Source organism: Acanthochromis polyacanthus, chromosome 7 (genome assembly GCF_021347895.1).
Source record: "Acanthochromis polyacanthus isolate Apoly-LR-REF ecotype Palm Island chromosome 7, KAUST_Apoly_ChrSc, whole genome shotgun sequence".
Taxonomy (NCBI): domain Eukaryota; kingdom Metazoa; phylum Chordata; class Actinopteri; family Pomacentridae; genus Acanthochromis; species Acanthochromis polyacanthus.
The window spans coordinates 1672523-1691836 of NC_067119.1; positions in this window are offsets into that span (position 1 = coordinate 1672523).

A 19314-nucleotide genomic window follows, 5' to 3' on the forward strand; every position below is an offset into this window, starting at 1 on the left:
GAGCCGTGGTCGAAAGCCAACAAGTAAATGTCACTTCCATCGCCTCCAACCAGGTAATCTTCACCTGTGGACACCAGCGTGTCGTTGCCGTCGGAGCCCTTGAGAAGGGAACTTTCGTAGCCACTAACCAAGATGTCGGAGTAGATGGTGCCGATCACAGTTTCCACATCCTTCAACACGTCTCCCTCGGCATCAGCGTGGCGGCCCTGTCCAGTCAGCAGGTTCACGTAAACTCCCTGGCCCATCCCATGGTCCCCCCGGTACAGAACAGTGTCTCTGCCGGGACCTCCGTCCACCAGATCGGCCCCTGGTCCGGGAATGAAGACGTCCCAGCCAGAGTTTCCCATCATTGTGTCGTTTCCGTCCTCACCATAAAGCGTGTCATCTCCCATCCCACCAATCAGGATGTCGGCTCCGTTTCCTCCTATCAGGGTGTCATCTCCTTCGCCGCCGTCCAAGCCATCATCGTTCCATCCTCCAATCAGAGCGTTGTCTTGCTGGTTTCCTAGTATGTCGTTGGACTGGGAGGGGCAGCCTTGGACCGTGTGGACTTTTGACAGGTTCCTGTGAGAGCTGAGATCCAGACGACAGTCGGCCTGCGACTGTTGCAGAGTCACTTTGAAAGCTTCGATATGAAAGAAGGGATCACCTCCAGTTGAGTTCTGTGATTTCACCTTAAAGTGCACCCCGTCAGAGCTCTGAAACTCTACATGTTGGTGTAGGGAACCAGAACTGTATGAGAGCAGACTCACCGTGAGTCTTTCTTCTCTGGTCAGGATCGTCACATGCAGGTCTTCTGTTTTTAAGTTCAGTATGACTCGACTGCCATCGAGGAAGTCCATGTCAACCAGCACAGTATCAATACTCTGATCCCTTGCAAAGTTATTGATCCTTAATTGGTCTCCATATCCCTTTTTGATAACGTAAGTGTCCTTCCCTTCGCCTCCAAACATCAGTGCACCCCCAGTATGTGGATCCAGCAGGTTGTCATTGCCATTTCCAACCATGATGTCGAAACCTGAAGAGCCGAACATTTCTTTCACTGATTCTGAATCGGCATCATTCATCAGCATAACTTTGCCCCGATAGTTTAAGAGCCTCCTGATCAAACATCTTCTGTCACAATGGTAGTACCGTAGTCTGATAAAAGGTGAGTTTATCAGGAGATGTGTTTGGAGGTGCTGAAGAGAAGATAAGACTTTATTTATCCATAAGGGGGCAAATTTGTTTAGTTCCAGCAGCAGTCGTTCAGGTTGTTGGTTTCTGTAATCTACAGTATAAGGCAGCATTAATGACCGACCACAGCTGCTGATGTTGGCCATCAGTCCTGCTGTTATCCCATCACTGGTCTTGATCTGCAGGTGCTGCTGATGCTTCGAACTGAACCAATTCTGCAAGATAACAGCTCTGCTGCCATGTACTGAAATGACGATACTTTGTCCTTCACAAGAACATGTTATGTTTCTGTACTGCTCCTTCATGAAGAGGATGTCCAAAGCTAGATCTGGCGACTGATTGTTGATGGTCTTCACTCCTTGGCGTGGTGCGATGACGTACCAGTCCTCTCCTCCTCTACCCTCAATGAAGTCATTTCCTTTTCCTGGGATGACAACGTTGTGTTCCTTGTTTCCTTTGATGACGTCGTCAAACTGCGACCCACGGACTTCTGTCACGCTGGCAAAAGCCCTGTTGTCCTGAAGGTCCACCTTGAGAGCAGATGTGGAGCTGCTGTAGTCAATGCTGAGACTCTGTATACATTTGTTTCGCCACAGACAATTGGCTTTGTTATCCGACACTGAGAACTTGATCAGATCCTTTGTGATGACAAACAAGTGTCTGTCTGCCGATGACCTGAACCAGTTCCTTAACATCACGTAGATCTTTGTGCCACGACTGACAGCTAAGAGGTAAACATGATCACCTCGTACTCGAACTTTAAAAGTGCTAAATTTTGCTTCGACTATGGCCAGGTCTGTTTTTCTGTCTTTGGAATAATTTTCAATCGACACAATAGAGCCTTTCCTGTCTTTCACCATGTACATGTCTTCTCCTTCACCGCCAACCAAAAGATCTCGCCCTCCTCCGCCATCGATCAGATTTGTTTCTCCATTTCCACGGATAACATCATCGTGTGTAGACCCAAAAATGCTTGTAACCGTACGTAAAAGTGGCTGACTGCAATCGACAACTTGACCACTTGTCTTCAACATCTTGTTAATTCCTCTGGCCACCAGTTGAGGAGAAGAAACCACAGTGGAGGAAATCTCAAACAAGACCCCGTCTCCTGACACCATGCTCATGTGGCGATACAGTTCCCCTAAAAACCAGTTCTGTATTATTACAGTATGACTGCCTTCACATCTCAACACGACATCCTCTCCAGATTTAGACACAGAAATGTGACTGTAGTCGACGCTGAGGTGAAGCGTGTCCAGTGTTTTGGAGGGATCGTAGTTGTTGATGATGGTTTTCCCTCCATTTTCAGGAATGATGTACGTGTCTTTTCCCCCAGAACCTTCAACGTAGCTTCTCTGTGGTCCTAGAAAAAATGTGTCATCGCCTTGTTCACCATAAAGCCTGTAATAGTAACTCAACATGAATTCAATCATATCGCGGTCCTTGGCTTTCTGAACTGCAAAGAAATGATTAGAATCTCTGTTTCCCTTGTATGTCCCGTATCTTGAATTTTGTAAAGCTTCATAACCTGAAACCACCGACACAGAGCCGGCTGGAATGAACATGAAGACTTGTCTCTGCAGCTTTGTGAACTGTAACTGATGTGACTCTCCCAGACCAAGAATAATGTCTTTGCTTCCATGTGTGTTAATAGGCCAGCACTTCTTCTCCATCCTCTCATTGTCAGGAACAAAATAATCCATGCAGAGGTCAGACAAACCCTGGTCAGCCAGGCAGAAGTAAATACCTCCTCCATTCCATGAAGAGGCGCCATCGATAAAATTGATGGCGGTGGTTCCGCCCTGCACCTTTGTAAACGTGTAGTATTTTCTGGGGTCTGAGATCTTCCCAACAAGTCTTCGTCCCTCCTCAATTTCCTCATAACGCCAATCGTAGAAAACACTGGCCACACGAATTGCAAAATGTAAGACCCCTTTTTCAAAACCAATGATAACAGCCCCCAGTTTCTCCAGAAATCCAGCGCCGTCTGGGAGGCTGCTGAGTTCATTCTGGATGGCCATGTAAACATCATCTGTGACCATCCGGACGACCGATAGAGCCAAGTTTATGGGGATTATTATAGGTTCCAGTTCAGGCTCAATAAGTTGAATAATATCCAGACCGATCATAACAACATCTAAGGCAGCATTAATGTATCCCAGAGTGTCATCTCTCTTCAGATCTTCCACCAAACTGTACACCCCAAACCCGATTCCCACTATCGGTATGGCTGTCATGGTGCCTCTCATTGCGGGGCTCCTCATCACTGCTGCTGCAGCTCTGGCGATTCTCGTCTCTGCGCTCAGAGCTTGCCTTGCGATGACGGACGTCGTCATGGCCGTGAGTCCATGAGCTGTTTGCAAAGACCCGACCACGCCGTCTTTGATCTGTCCCTCCTCAAAGGCCCGAACGGCACCTTTCATCCCCAGCAGGAGGCCCAGCGCTCCGACGGCGTTCCCGGTCCGTTCTACGTACTTGTTGACCTGATGGGAGGGTTTGGAACTGAGCATCTCCATGTCACGAACGGCTTTGTCCATGTTCCTCAGCATCTGGTCGTGGTAGCGTCGACTCCCCTGAGATAACTTTGCTCTAAACTCGACAGGTTTTTTAGCATCAGCGCTCTTGGAGACAAGCTGACATACGAACTGTCCGTCTTCTATTCTGGCAGTTTCCTCCTTCGGGTGCATCCTCGACAGCTGTTGACCAAATTTTGCTTTGAGCTGAACATGGATGTCTTCATTAAATGCTGCAGATGCCCTAGAGAAATAGGATGCATGTTTGAAGGAATTCTCTAACTCTGAGGCTGAATTCAAGTCTCTCATTGTTACATCACCGTCCTTGGAGCCTCCCAATGTGCCAGACGCTGGAGGATTGCCCTCATGTCCAGATCTTGTCAACATACTGTGTTGTTGCTCAGCCATTACTTTGAATTTTTTGTAATCTTTCACGAGGGCTTTTGTTAAATCTGAACTGTCTTCAAATATCCTGTATTCTGATATGATGTCAGACATCTGTTCCTGTACGCTGCTACTAACGGTTTTCGTCCACTTTGTGAACATATCAGTTTCCCGTGTTATGAGCTTTATAAGATCATTCATTAACTCCTGCTTGGTTCTAGGATTGAAATTTTCCAACTTGCTGGAATCTTCTGGTGTTGCGGAGCCACTGAATCCCCGTCGGCTTGGGTCAATCCAACTGAGCCCTCTTGCCATTGAATGCTGGTCAAATAGAAAGTCCAGGCCTGTCTGTTTGATGTTGTTGTTGCTGTGGTCACTCATGTCCAGGGCTATAAGAACCAGAGGTAACGTCCGGAAGTTTCTGGCAGATTCACATACAATTGTTGCAGTGAAATATGTGGTGTACCAGGCTTCATCAGACAGTTGTTTGATAGTTGTAGGTTGCCCATGAAAAATGTCTTTAACATATTTAGTGTAGCTTTCTCTTGGGTCGTATTTATTTTGTCTGCTCATGTTGTCTCGTATGTCAGGGTAGTGTTCTTTACCTATCTGATCACTTATACTCTTCTCAATTTCATTAATTTTGTCCACATTTCCTATTTGATTGCTGTCCAGTTTTTTCCCCACTGGATACACGTAAAGATTTTCAGGATTAACTTCATAAATCCAGTTGTTCACCATCAGGTATGTGGATGCGTCTTCTCCTTTCGTTGCATAGTGACGGATGACGTTTCTAACATCTTTTCCTGATTCAACTTTGTAACACTTATGAAGGATTTCTATTTGTTTCTCCTCTTCGTTTACCCACTTCATTCTATTACCGTTTCTTTGTCCAATTACATACTTGTTTTCATTTAGTGGCTCGTCAATGACTTTCAGTTCATTGGGAAGTGTGTCAGAGTGAAACATTCCCCAGGACAGACCTTCCAGTTCATCACAGGCTTGTTTTATTTGTGTAACTTTATTTTGGTTGAAATTTTCAAACACTTTTGGGTCGATAAATCTCCTTGGTTCTTGGGGCCAGTTTTCTCGGTAGTTGAGAAAACGGTCCCGTGGTTTACTTGGCCGGCTGTCTATGTAGCTTCTGTAGTGGTCTTTAGTGTTCCGGTCTGCTATCCCTGGTCTTCTGTAACGGTCTTTAGCTTTCTGTATCCCACTGAGCCGGGGAGGTCCATCGCAGCAGTTTCTCTGTTTATTTGCTTGGCTATCCTTGTAGCTTTTGGGACCTAAAAAGTTTTTCTCGTTAGTAAAAACTGCCTCTCCTTTACTGCCGGGGTCATTTCTAATAATCACATTTCCGTTTCTATCCAGCATTGCCACCACTTTCTTGCTGTTGTCTTTATGGTGCCACCTCAGTCCATCTCTAGAGATTTCTTGAGTGATTTTCTCTCCGGTGTGCCTCACTTGAAGCAGCGCCTCCCTCAGGTGCAGCTCCGTCTGGATGCCGACGGTGTCGTGAATCTCCTTCAGTAGCGTCGTGACGAACGTTCTGTCAGCTCCAACTTCACAGCCCACTATGCTCGTCGTTTTGATTTTATCCCCGACCCTGGAGGTGCTTTGAATGATTTTGGCCATGTCTTGGGGTTTGTAGCCGGCCAGTCTCATCTCTCCGCCGCTGTCTCTCTCCCCGTGGCCGACCAGCACCAGCCGGCTGTCCTCCGACAGAGGCACAGATTCACCGTGAATCAGTTTTGGTTTTTGGTTGTCCAGCACGTAGACGGAGCTAACACTTGGATGCTTCTCATAAAGATACGTAGCAGCGTTTTTGACCACCGGGTCATCTTGCAACACGAGGATCTGCTGGTGGTCGTACTGTGTGCTGTGATCAACTGGCCTCTGTGGAATTCGGTAGCTGGACACTGAGTCCGGTTGGTCCATGATCTGATAAATGTGGAGATTGTTGTGGTTGGTCTCCAAGACTGCGTTGCTGCCACGGACCATAAAAACCCTCATGAAGCTGCGTTTGAACTCTGCGGTTGTGTTTCCATCGATGGAGAAAACCGGCGCTTCTTCCAGTGGTGGTTTTAGGATCAGTCCTGCCAGTGATGCCCCAGAACGACCCGACACCGTTTGTCCGTTTTGTGAAACACTTCCAAATATTCTGACCACGGTGTAGCCGTCTGCTTCTGGAAGGCAGGATTCATCGTCCAGACATTCTCTGCTGACCACTGTGGAGTAATGAGGGTCCTGGCTGTATTCCTGCTGGATTCTGTCTCGGGTCGACTTTTCTTTGTCCGTCATGACCAGAAGTTTCTGGCTGTAGCTGTGGGAGATCTCTGAGGCTGTAATCAACCAGTTGTCTGTCTTTCGTTTGTTGATGTCTGCTAAGACGCTGTCAGCATACTGGAACACACAGAACACAAACACAGCAAATCAGGTTTAATTAGAGATCATTGATTACTCTGGAGAAAACAACGTCAGTTTCAACACTGCCCCACAGAGCTGTACATGTCGCTACAGCATGGTTTTGGATGAGGATGCCTCCAGTGTTTGAACTCTGAGCTTCAGTCCTGAATCCACCAACCTGTCTGAAAATCTTCCAGCTCTTGGAGTTTTGTTCATCGTCCGTCCTAAAAGAAGATCATTGTGTTTATTTAATGTTCTGAAGAGGAAGATTCTCAGGAAGAATCTGATTAAATTCATCAATTATTCATCAAATTCACGTATAAATACTTCATTTTCAGACTTTTACTGCAGTTATTCAAGGTAACTGATTCAAAATCAATATTTCATCACAACACAATTTTAAGAAAATCAGAAATAATGAATGATTTTATACTGGTTCTACTGGTTCTCAGTGGTTTCTATACTGGTTCTACTGGTTCTCAGTGGTTTCTATACTGGTTCTACTGGTTCTCAGTGGTTTCTATACTGGTTCTACTGGATGTTGTGGTTCATATTTCTGCCTCCTTACCTTCCAGTGGCTCTCTCAACTCGGACCCTTCCTTTGGACGCATCACTAAGACAACAAAACAAATTTTATACATTTAAAAAGAATCAAAGTGATGTTCAGTTAAAATTACAGCTGTTCCACTTTAAACGAGGGGAGCCTGAATAAAAACGCCAAACTTTTTTTATTGGTCTGAAATTTCACCTGCACATTCAGAGTTTCAAGACCTAAAAATAACCCAATTAAAATAATGAAAACTTTTAGAAATGAAACCCTACAAAGGGAACACTTTGACAAGAGGTCAGAAACCAGTAAACTGGTCACAAACTGCAGCACCAACACCAGCAACAGAATTTATTAAATGGGAATTTTTGCATTTCCCTTAAAGAAATCATCTTCTGTTTACAGGTGTAGCAAGACTGCAAAGGCCCTGGAATTCCTGAGCTGATCAAAACTCAGATAAGCTGTCCCTCTCTCCAGCACTGACCAACACCCATCTCTATAGGAGGATTGAGACATTTGTATTTCTGTAGGTTTTCATTCACAGAAGGATGGAGCTCCTGTGAACATTTAAACCCCTGGAATAACTTCTTCTTTTTAAAAGACAATGACTTTCAATTATATGCTATGGATGTTTGTTTAATGAACTTGCATGCTAAAATCCCTTTTCAGCTTCAGGAGACCCTCAGCCGGAGACGTCTCTGCATTCCACAGATCAGATAACAAGTCGTAAAACTTTATGGCAGGAGGCTGGAACAGAGAGAGACACACTCTTTAACTGAAGAGACTAATTACTTCAAAGTTCATATTTCTAAAATTTATTTTGCTCTTTCCTGATTACCAAAGTTATAGTGAGATTATGTTGTACATCATATCCGAATTTGACAGTTATATTTGTTACAGAAGCCTAGATATCGAAATGCCTGGTTAATTGACCTCTCCCACAGGATTTTGGACTGAATTCCCTTATTAACCTCTGAATTTCCTCTCCATTTAGGTTGAAGGATGACCATTGTATTTACCTGTTACCAAATCTCTGACTTGTTGTTATATTTTCACTGTGATACATATTTTTAATGTCATAAACATAAACACATAGTTATGAATGAAATGATTCACATCATATGAACATATGTATTAATCTACACATTTCACTTTCACACAACTGAATATGGTGGGATAGACAGATCGTGTTTTGCGCATTTAATATCATATTTTAATCCATTCTGGACTCCTCTTTCTTCTCTATTTTGTGAGAACAAAGAGATTCCAAATTCCACCAGACTCGCGCCTAAAAGTTCTCTCTCTCCGCCCAGGTCCTCCCCTTAGCTGGACCCACAGATAAAGTCAGCCGTAGCCCACATCTTACTCTCTTACCGACTCTCTCTCTTACCGCCTCTTATCCCTTTCTTCACTACCTGAGGAATCCATAACAGAGATTCCCATTATTTTCTTACCTAAAGCGCGTTTTTCCTATCTTTGAAATTCCCTCACCATCTAACTTTGTTAACTATTTATCTTTTAATATTTTTGTAACTTAAGGAGACATTTTGCTCGTTATTCGTTTAATCTGAAGAACCGATTCAGAACCAGCATTTATTTTTCTTAATTTTGACAATTTTTCATCAACACCCATTTTTCTTGGCTAAAGCCTGAGAACCATCATTTTTAAGCCAAGCAACACTCAGCTGAGACCTGTCGAACCAGGTCCATGTGCACAGAACCGATCAACCCGCGGCAGGACATCAAGGCGGCCATAACGACGACGCACCGCTCCGAACCCGCAGGTCCAGACCGTGTGCATAATCTGAAGGCCTCGCAAGTCCCAGCCCCATGACGGTTCACTTCAATAACTCCAGCTGAGTTTGCTCTGATTCCATTCTATGGGTGATGTACTAACCGCTTGGTCAATTAATTCATTTAATCAATTTATTCTTTTACAAATCATTAGAATTCTTAATCCAAATTACCGGTTACCTCGTCAGGTTAGCTCTGGCTAATCCTCACCATATTTCCTTCTCTCTCACACCTACTTCCACATCTCTCACACAAACACACACACCACACACACACTCCCACATTCCACACACACACATGTAGTCCTGCACACACACACACACACACACCATATCTACATTGTACATAGTTCACTTGTCGTTATTTTCATAGAATAGTTAATAAATACCTCATTTTAGACCAAATTACAGTCTTGTGTTTCTTTGTGTAGAATGTGGTCAATTTAAACGAGGATTCAAGACTTTTTGATATGAGATTGATCAAAATTTTTATGAATATTAATTTTTTATTAATATTAATTTTTTCCCTAGAGATCTAGGGTGGTGCCCCAATTATTAATAACGAGAGCAATAAATCATAACGTAGTACCGCTACACAGGTTCCAGATCATCAAACTAAGATTTATTTCTGTTTCTGAGACCTTTCAGCTCCTTCACAGGTTCTGTACCGTTTGTTTTGGTTCAACAAATCTGGAAGGAATCGTATATGAGCGTAGCTGTTGAAACTGAACCTCACCTGACCGGTCCAGCAGATGTCTGCCTTCCCTTAGCCTGGTTCTCTTGTTTCTCCTCCCTATATTCCTGTTTCTTGTGTTCCTTCCCACCGTTGCTCAGAGGGAATCCAATGATTGGATTGTTTGGTGTTCTGTTTATAATTCTGAGGTCTGTACCTCCCTGTGCTAATGAGACGACACGCTGTGAATCTAAAACCCAGACAGTTTCCCAGAAAAGGACCAACAGAGAGAACCTGAACCTCAGCCAGAACCGATAAAAACAGAGACGGACAAAAACAAGACACAAAGCAACACCGTCACAAAAAGCAACACAAAAATGAGACAAAAAATGAAAAAATGAGAGAGAAAATGACAAAAATTAGACAAATAATTACACAAACAAGAAAAAAATAAGAAAAAAATGTGGCACAAAATAACAAAAAATTTGACAAAAACTACTAAATTTGGACAAAAAATGACAAAAATGAGACAAAATGACAAAAATCTGCCAAAAATTGCACAGATGAGAGAAAAGAATGACAAAGATGAGTCACAAAATTAGAAAAAATTACACAAACTAAACAAAGAACGACCTAAACAAGACACAAAATGACACAAAAAATGGCACAAACGGGACAAAGAATAGAAATGAGCTGAAACCAGCTGAGTCGTTGGCGTATTGAAGGTGCTGCAGACTCTGTCCTGGCTGATGATTGGTCATATTCTTACCTGGCGATGTGTTCATGGAACATGTGTTCAGAAAGTCCTCGGAGGCGATGCAGCGCCGCGATGTCAGGGCTTAGCTCCTCCCACTCGTCCTCCCTCAGCTCTGTAACGTCCAATCAGGAGGCAGGAGTTTGTTAGACGTCATGAACCGCAGCTTTAGACGTTCAGTTGCGTCTTTTGTTCTTTCCTTGTGTCTCACTGTTGTCTTTTTGTGTCTCACTGTTGTCTTTTTGTGTTGTTTGTGTTATTTTGTTTAACTTTGTCTCGTTTATGTATGAATTTGCGATTTTGTGTCTCATTTTTGTAATTTTTCTCTCATTTGTGTCATTCAGTTTCAGTTTGTGGCATTTTTTTGTGTCTCATTTATGTCTTTTTTTGTGTTATTGTGCCTTGTCCTTGTCATTTTGTTTCATTTGTTGTCTTTTGTGTCATTTTTTTGTCTCGTTTGTATAATTTTCTGTCTGTTGTTTTGTGTCGTTTTTGTCATTTTGCGTTGTTTTAATTATTTGTCTTGCTTGTGTATTTTTCTGTCTCGTTTTTGTCATTTTATTTAACTTTGCGTCTTGTTTTTGTTGTTTTGGGTCATTTTGTGTATTTTTTTTGTTTCATTTATGTAATTTTGTGTATCTATTGTGTCATTTTGTGTCTCATTTTTGTCTTGTTTGTGTCGTTTTCTGTCTCGTTTGAGTACATTTGCATCTGGTTTTTGTTGTTTTGGGTCATTTTGTGTAATTTTTTGTTTCACTTGTGTAATTTTGTGTCTATTGTGTCATTTTTTGTCTAATTTTTGTCTTGTTTGTGTCGTTTTCTGTCTCGTTTGTGTACATTTGCATCTTAATTTTGTTGCTTTGTCTCATTCTTGTCATTTTGTGTCTTTTTTTGTCTCATTTTTTGTCATTTTTGTCCCTTTTTTTGTCATTTTTTGAGTTTTTTTCATATCTATGTAGTCATTTTTCATCCTGCTCTCGTTGTCTTGCATCTCTGTGTCGCTGTTTTCCTTCTTTAAGTTGTTTGTGTGTCTGTATCGCTCTTCATTGTCTCTTTGTTGCTGTTTTCATCATTTTTTTTGCTGTTTCTGAATGTTTTGTGCCTCTTTGTGGTCACTCTACATCGTGCTGCTTTTTCCTGCAACTTTACGGCTCATCGTCTCTTCGTGATCATTTTTTTACGCAGTAGTTTAGCATTTTTTTGTAGTTGTTTTAAATATTTTGTTCCATTTCCCTTCATTAGACAGTCTTTTAGTGTCTCTTTGTTGCTCTTTTCCGCCTGTTTGTGTCAGTTTTGTGTCCTTCAGTGGTTGTTTAATGTTCCTCTGTGGTCATTTTGATCCTGTAATAGTTTGATGTTTCGTGCAGCCGGATCCAGAATCTAAATGATTTCTTACCGAAGGGTTGAGTGAATGTGAGGAGGCTGAGGAGGATCAGGAGCTGCAGCCGACCTGCCATCATGCTGGAAAATATCACAGAAAAGAAACAATTAAATACAAAATGACCGCAGAGAAACCAAAAATGAACACAAGCACATGAAAAACCAGCACAGAGATCAGCGAAACCCAAACCAATAAAAAGAGATTTAAATGAACACAAGTAAAGGAAAGCGACTACAAAGACTCGAAAAACAGACATAAAGATATTAAAACAGACTAACGGAGGCAAAACAAACAATAAAAAGAGACCAAAAACAAACACAAATATGTACAAAACTAATTGAAATGGATATAAACCTCTGCAATGAAATCAAAACCAATAAAAAGAGATTTAGTTGAACACAAATAAAGGCAGAACCACTCACTAAACAGACATAAAGAGATTAAAACAGTTCAACAGAGACAAAAACAGATTGAAATGGAGACAAATCGATGCCAAATGAGCGTATAGTGAAGCAGTGCGATCCTCAGATTTTACCTCACCGTCTCTGTTCAGTCCTGCATTTAAACTGATCTAAGCCGTCCAATCTGTACAACATTCAACCCACAACAAGCTGCTGACCTGTCGGGACTCGTCTGCAGAAGCAGCTAAGATGAAATCATAACGTGAATAAAAACATTCTGACATGGAGGCTCCAGGCAGGAACGCTTCTTCTTTTCACTCAGCTTTAATCTGAACTCTGAGACACCAGGAATGTTTTTAAATCCCAGACAAGGGAAAGTGAAAGCATCCAGCAGGACCATTTTCCAGCCAGAAACTAGAAAAACAGACAAAACCTGAAGATTCTTTGGTGGTTTGGTGACAAAAAAAAAGACTAATTATGAAGTTAAAATTGTAAAATTTCTTTAAAATCCCAACAGAAAGAGATAAAACTGTCCCAAAGACGCTTTAAACGACCAGAATGAGACACAAAATGACAAATACAAGAGAAAAATGTAAACATATTGACAGAAACTAAACACATGACAGAAAAGAGACATGCCTGTCCCAAAAAGACACAAATTGACAAAAACGAGGCCATCTCATTTTTCTTCACTGTGGCTTTTTATCTCCTTGTGTACTTCTTTTAACTCGAGAATGCGGGGGGCACCTGTGATCTGATTGGCCACCCCGATTGTGCCCCTCCAAAATTTTCGTTGGAAATTTACATCACTGATACTCCGATTTCCGACGCTCCTGAACGCAACTTCGTCGTCCGACTGCACTTGAATGCACCAATGACGTTAGTTTGATCTTTTGATTGTATTTCGTTTCGATTTAAAGAAGCTTTGAAGACGTTTCCTGATGGAGGAGAAGACGAGCAGCTTTGTACCTTTGAAGTAAGAAGACTGTGGCCGTTTCTCAGAACGTAACTGTCCGAACTTATGTTCTGACGTACTCATGAAACGTCATCATGGAGACTGCATCAGACCAGACTAGTGAGGATAGATATGAATCAGTAGATAGATAAATATCTGTGTCTGCAGTGAACAGGAGGGTTTTATTAGAGGAAGTCAGACACAGTCACAGAGAGAAACATTAGACCTACAGCTCTGTGTCTTGTAGAAGATTTATTTTCAAAGCTACATGTGTGACGATAATAACCTGTGCCAGAGCAGACCTCATTAGCACTTCCGCTAGGTCAGCTAACTTCTGGTCACTCCATGGACGCTGTTGTCGGTAATGTAGACAGAATATGGATACATTTTTTTGTTTGGGCTTGACAAAGACAAGAATAAAAAATATCCAGACCTATAGAGCAGCTAGCTAACGCTTATTACAGTTTGTTTACATTTTCAGAGTCACGTTTTTGAAATCGTAACTTAACCGTTAAACAAATCATAGAAACCTGTAAATGTTGTTTATCTGTAACTCCGCTAACTTTACTGAACGTGGGCTGCAGTTCCCGTTATTTAAACATCAATATGATGTAAATATGATATAAATGCAGATGGACTTCATATAGTTCACTATGCAGACATCTTTATTGTTATACAGGATATTTTATAGACATAAACATGTTTGATAGAAATATTAGAAATGGATTTCTGTTTCCTCATAATAATTGAGTTAATGTCATTAAATATTCATCAGTGATTCATCTTTGGTGTGAAATTTTACTTTACAGCTATATATTTTTAAATGTTGCTCATTTTAGGGGAAGACATTAAAGGATGGTTTTCTAAAGTAAATGAATTTAAGGTTTAATTGACTGAAATCTTTCAATATATCTGGATTTAATTAATACAGTCAGTCAGTTACATTTTATATTAATAAGAATTATCACCCCTCTATACTGGACCACACTTAGTACAGTCCGGTTCCCCCGTCTATAAATCTGCTTGGAATCTTCCACTTCCTGTTTGTCAAATTGATCTTCTACCTGGACAGGTTTAGTTGGAGCTCATCAACAAACATTTTGGGTAACTGCTCTTTAATCTGGATGGATGACACTGAATTAGTCTGTTTGAATGAGACTGAGTTCAGATGTGTAGCTCTGTCATTAAATAGGAAATTATTTCTCAGAATTCACAGAGAAAAGTCTAAATGTTTGCTAGGTTAGCGTCCCACATGTTCTTTGGATCAGCTAAAGCTAACTCTCTCCAACTTCTGGATCTCTGGAGTTGCTTGTTGTTCAAATATCTTCTAGAGGTGCTGAAGCTCAGAACGTCTGAGATGTTTGTTCAGAATCAGCTCATTCTCAAGTCTGATCTGAACTGTCCTCTTTAGTTTGAACTTTCCCTAAACTTAGGAGTTAATGACAGAGCAGCACATCCAGACTCAGTCTCATTTATGTAGAGATCAAACTTCAGTGTCATTCATTGATGTTAAAGTGCAGTTTTTCATGTTTGTTGCTCATGCTCCCGACCAAACCAGTCCAGGTGGAAGACGATGTGAAGAGAAGCTCCAGAGGATGAATATCACACATTTACGTTGGAAATAAATGTCCTTTAATTAGACATTGTCATGTAAAAGTTGGATTTCCCTTTAATGATGTTCAAATCTTTGAGTGTTTTGTTGATGTTGGTTTCTAAATGTTTTCTGACACTCGGCCCCAAACATTAAAACCTTCTACGGCTCACAAGCTGCAACAATTCACACATTATCAACGATCTTTGTGACTAAACTCAGATAAAAAGTGAAAAACTGCCTGATTCCTGCATCATGAATGTAAATCTGTTTGGTTTTTATGACAGTAAACTGAACATATTTGGGTCTGACGTTTTATAAACCAAAACAAGAAATGAATTAGTGGAGAAAACAATCAACAGATTAATGGACAAAGAAAATGTGTTTTCCAACATATATGGCTGAATTCCTCCAACATTACAAGATACATACAATTTAAATTCAATTTTATTTATTTAACGCCATTTACAGGTCAAACTGTCTCAAGACGTTTTATTTTTATATTTTTATATTTTTATATTTTTAGTCATTTAAAATATGACAAAGTCAGAAATTTAAACCTCTTGACTAATCCAATTTATTATTTGGTTTTTAACAGACTAATGGACAATTAAAATAACTTTCTGCACTAAAACTAATAAACATGAGGTCAAATAGAAGGAACAGTTTTAAATCCCACGACGACAAGAATAAACTTTGTGAACAAAAACTAAATCTGCTGCTGGATTCCATTAAAGTCCTAATAAATGATCATAAAGTGTGATACTAAAGGTTTGTGGAGCGAAAAATCTCAAAGATATCAAGCTGAACATCTGGATGGAGGCTGATAAAAGTTGACCTCCCTTCATTTCTCTGGAGCGACTCCATGGATTTTAGGGATGCTGGTTAAAGACCTGCTCTTCTAGTCGTCTTCCTTCTAGTCGCTGTAAAAAGTCACTCTGTCCTCGCCGATTTCAACACCTCTTCATGACAACTTGTTCTGACCTGGTGGAAACTCCAGAAACTCGGGAAAACCTGTCGAGACTCGGATTTTCGAAAAACTCGTCGGGCGGGGGAAGGTGTGGTGGGCGGTGGGGGGGTAGAGGGGGGAGGCCGCCACCCACCTCCCCTCCTACTCTCCACCCAGACTCCGCCTTGGCTCCACCCATGTGGCCACTTGGAAACTACGATGTCAAAGGGACGACGAGTTTATTTCTTTTTATCTGATCTGTAGCTCAGTGAGTTAAGGGTTTGTCTATGGAGCTGCAGGTTGTTGGTTCAAGACCAGACCCTTCTTAAATTTTCTGAAAAACTTAGCCAAAGAAAGAAAGAAAACTGCTAGTGGTGGGTCTTGAACCTGCTACCTTCCACTTGGTAGTCTCTCTTCTTACCCCCTGAGCTACTTGCTCAGGTACTAATTCTTCTTTTTTTTGCGCATTTATCATCAATTTTTTGTCGTTTTTGAGTTTTTTTTTAACTTGAGTCTCGACTCGACCGTTTTTCTCAGGAGGTTGGACTTCAGCCTTTGTGCTGGAGGGTTGAACCCTCAGTTCCAAGACTTTCCAAAGCCTCCACACCTCCCCAGTCCTCAGGACCTGAGCTTTCACACAGTCTGAGGGATGAAATGTTCTAAGTCCCACAGTAGATCTCTGTTAGATTTAACTTTCAGACAGTCCAAGGACTGAAATCTTCTGAGTTCCTGAGTAGTTCACTGTTAGTTTGAACCTTCAGACAGTCTGAGGACTGAAGTTTTCAAAGTTTCTCAGTACTTCTGTGTTAGTTTGAACTTTGTGTTGAACAGAAGCCTTAAAACTTGTGACCATGAGTCTTGATTTCACATTTAGAACATCCATCTGAGTTCTTCTCAGACCTTCACCTGTGGGTTCTTCAGAAATCCTGAACAAACTTTGATTCTCTTCACTGAACAGTAAAGTTTGTGGAGATCAGAAGGTAACATTAGTTTGATCGATGCCTTCAACTACTAGTAGACTTTATCTGGAAAGCAGTTTTCTGAAATGAGCTCTTAGTAAATCTGTCCACAGTCAAACCAAGAACACAGAAAGAGGAAATGTTTGAAGAAACAACTTGATGTTTTCATTTCAGACTAGAAAACACTTTAAGACCTTTATCTGTTTTTGCTCTTTTTCATCGTTTTATCGTCTCTTCTGTTTAATTTGATCTTCTAAAGTCTAACTGGTGTCTTTTCAAATGTTTTGTCTTTAGTTTGATTCTTCTTAAATGTTGAGTTTTGTTCTTTTCTCAACTTTTATTCTTTTATAATGTCTGATTTGATTTAAAAATGTTTTGTCTTTTTAATGTTTGTTGTTTTTTCAAATGTTTTATTGGCTTTTCTAAGTTTTTTGTTTGAAAATGTTCCTGTTCTTTCCCAGTGTTTCATTTTTGGATTAAATCTTTGCTAAGATTTTTCTTTTAAATGTTTTATCATCTTTTAAAGCTTAATTTTCTTATTAAATGTTTCGTTGTATTTTTGTTTAATTTCCTATTTAATGTTTAAATGTCTTTTCTAAGATTTAATTTTCAAATTCAATGTTTAATTTTCTAATTAAATGTTTTGTCTTTTTTATGTGTAATATTGTTTAATTGTATTTTTAATGTTCAATTATCTAAAATATTTTGTCTTTGATGATTTAATATTCTAATTGTCTTTCATTATTTTTTGTAGTTAAATGCTGTGTATTTTTAATGTTTAATTATCTAATTAAATATTTCATCTTTAATGTTAGTATTCTTAATTTTTTAACTATATTTTTAATGTTTAATAATTTATGTTCAATTAGATTTATATTAAATGCTTTGTCTTTGTTTTATTGTATTTAATTGCTTTTTTAATGTTATTTCTTTAATCTTTTTTTTCTGTCAAGATTTTAACCCCAACCTTAAAAATGAAACAAACCCTTAAACCACAATAAAAATACTTCTGTTGTCACAATCATGAGTTTGTCACTTATTCAGTTTATCAACTCAACTTTATTTGTTTAGAACCTTTCACACAGATGACAAAAATACAGAGAAAAAAAACTGATTAAAACTCAAACATTTTAAAATAGATTTAACATGGTAATAAAATATGTTGTGTCCAGGGGATGGAGGGAGTTTATTGAAGTCTTCTTGGGCTCACACAGTAAATCATTTAAGATAAAAACTTGATATTCAGTTTAAGGAAACTGCAGAGCGACAGAAGAACCAACAATATCTCCTGCTTTCTCCTTTAATGAGTCGACTCTTCTGGTGCTTTCAGACCAAAGAACTACAGACTCTTCACAACCTGCTCAAACTCTTGGTACAGGACCTCACCACACGGGTCAACAAGGTTTCCTTCTCATTTCTACTCTGAAGCTCACCTTCTCCTGCTCAGACTGCTGACAAATGTTTGTGCTGCTCTAAAGTCTGGTCTCCAGAACTTCGTAAAAACTCTCAAAGTCTCTTCTGCTGCAGGTTGCTTTGTAGAACTGTTCCAGAAAACCTCACTAAACCACATGGAGGGGCCTCAAGATAGTCGTCCAAATGAAACCGTACAAAAACCAAACGAGCACAACCCAAACGCTAAAGTCTCCTGCAGCCTACCAGAGAAGCTCTTTAAACAGAGAATCAGGACAGGAACTCTTACCTTCTGGACAACCAACGTTGGTTCACAAACAACCAAAAACCTCTAAAGACTCACTACAGCCAAGATAAAGACACAACTCAGCTGCACCAAACCCACTAATCACTGCACACATTAGCACCATGTGCTAACTGTGGCTAAAGAACCACATTTACCAAGACAACTATCCAGTACAAAGCCCTAAAACACACCAAGAAACACATTAAAGAGGATTTTACTGCTGGAAGCTGCAAGCCAACGCCTAAAAAACAAACTAAAGCAACGGAGCCAAACCCGGTTCAGTGAAGAGAAGCAGAGGAAATGTTTGACTGCAGACATAAAGCAGGAAGACACTGAGCTGCTCAGGTGTTCCTGATTACACCAAGCAGCCACCTGGACAGCCAATAGGAACACAGCTTACTGGAAGTCCAGAGGGCTGGCTTAGTGAAGGAAATTTAGTTTAAAGTTGAAGCAGAAAGTTAACAAAGAAAGTTGAAAACCACCTTCTGATCCCTGAAATCTCTGAGTTTTCACACAAAGAACACCTGAACATGTCAAACTGGTTCCATAGTAGAACCTTCACTGTAAAAACGTCATAGTATGGTGTGTTGCTCAAAAAACATTACAACCGGCTGTCTAGCGACACAAAAACAGGACAAACGCTGGTTTCCAGGGGGTGAAAGAGTAAGTTTACAACAGCACAACATGTGAGCAGAAAAATCACCAAGTCTGTCTTTAGTTCAGCTGAAAATAGGAGTTTTTGTCTTTTTTTATTGACCAAACCTTTCAGGAAGTAGATGAAGAATAATTAAAGCTCTCATGTAGAAGTCCAACTTCTTTTGGATCCTTGTGGAGAGTTTAATCTTAGAGTCTGTAAAGCTGTTGAGTTTTTAGAGTCACATGGATTGTTTTGACATTTAATAACCGAGTCCTGAAATAAAATTACTGTTGTGGATTTCTGTCATTTAGTCTGGACTAAACAAATAACAGCAGCATGAATCTCAAACGTCTTTATGAGGAGTCTGGATTGAGGGTTCTCACTTGATAATGATCAAAACATGAAATTTAGGTTGGTTTAAAGGAATATTCCACCTTAAATCTTTGAATGTTGACCTCAAAGGTTGGTTTCAGGAAGTATTCCACCTACAAGGTCCTCA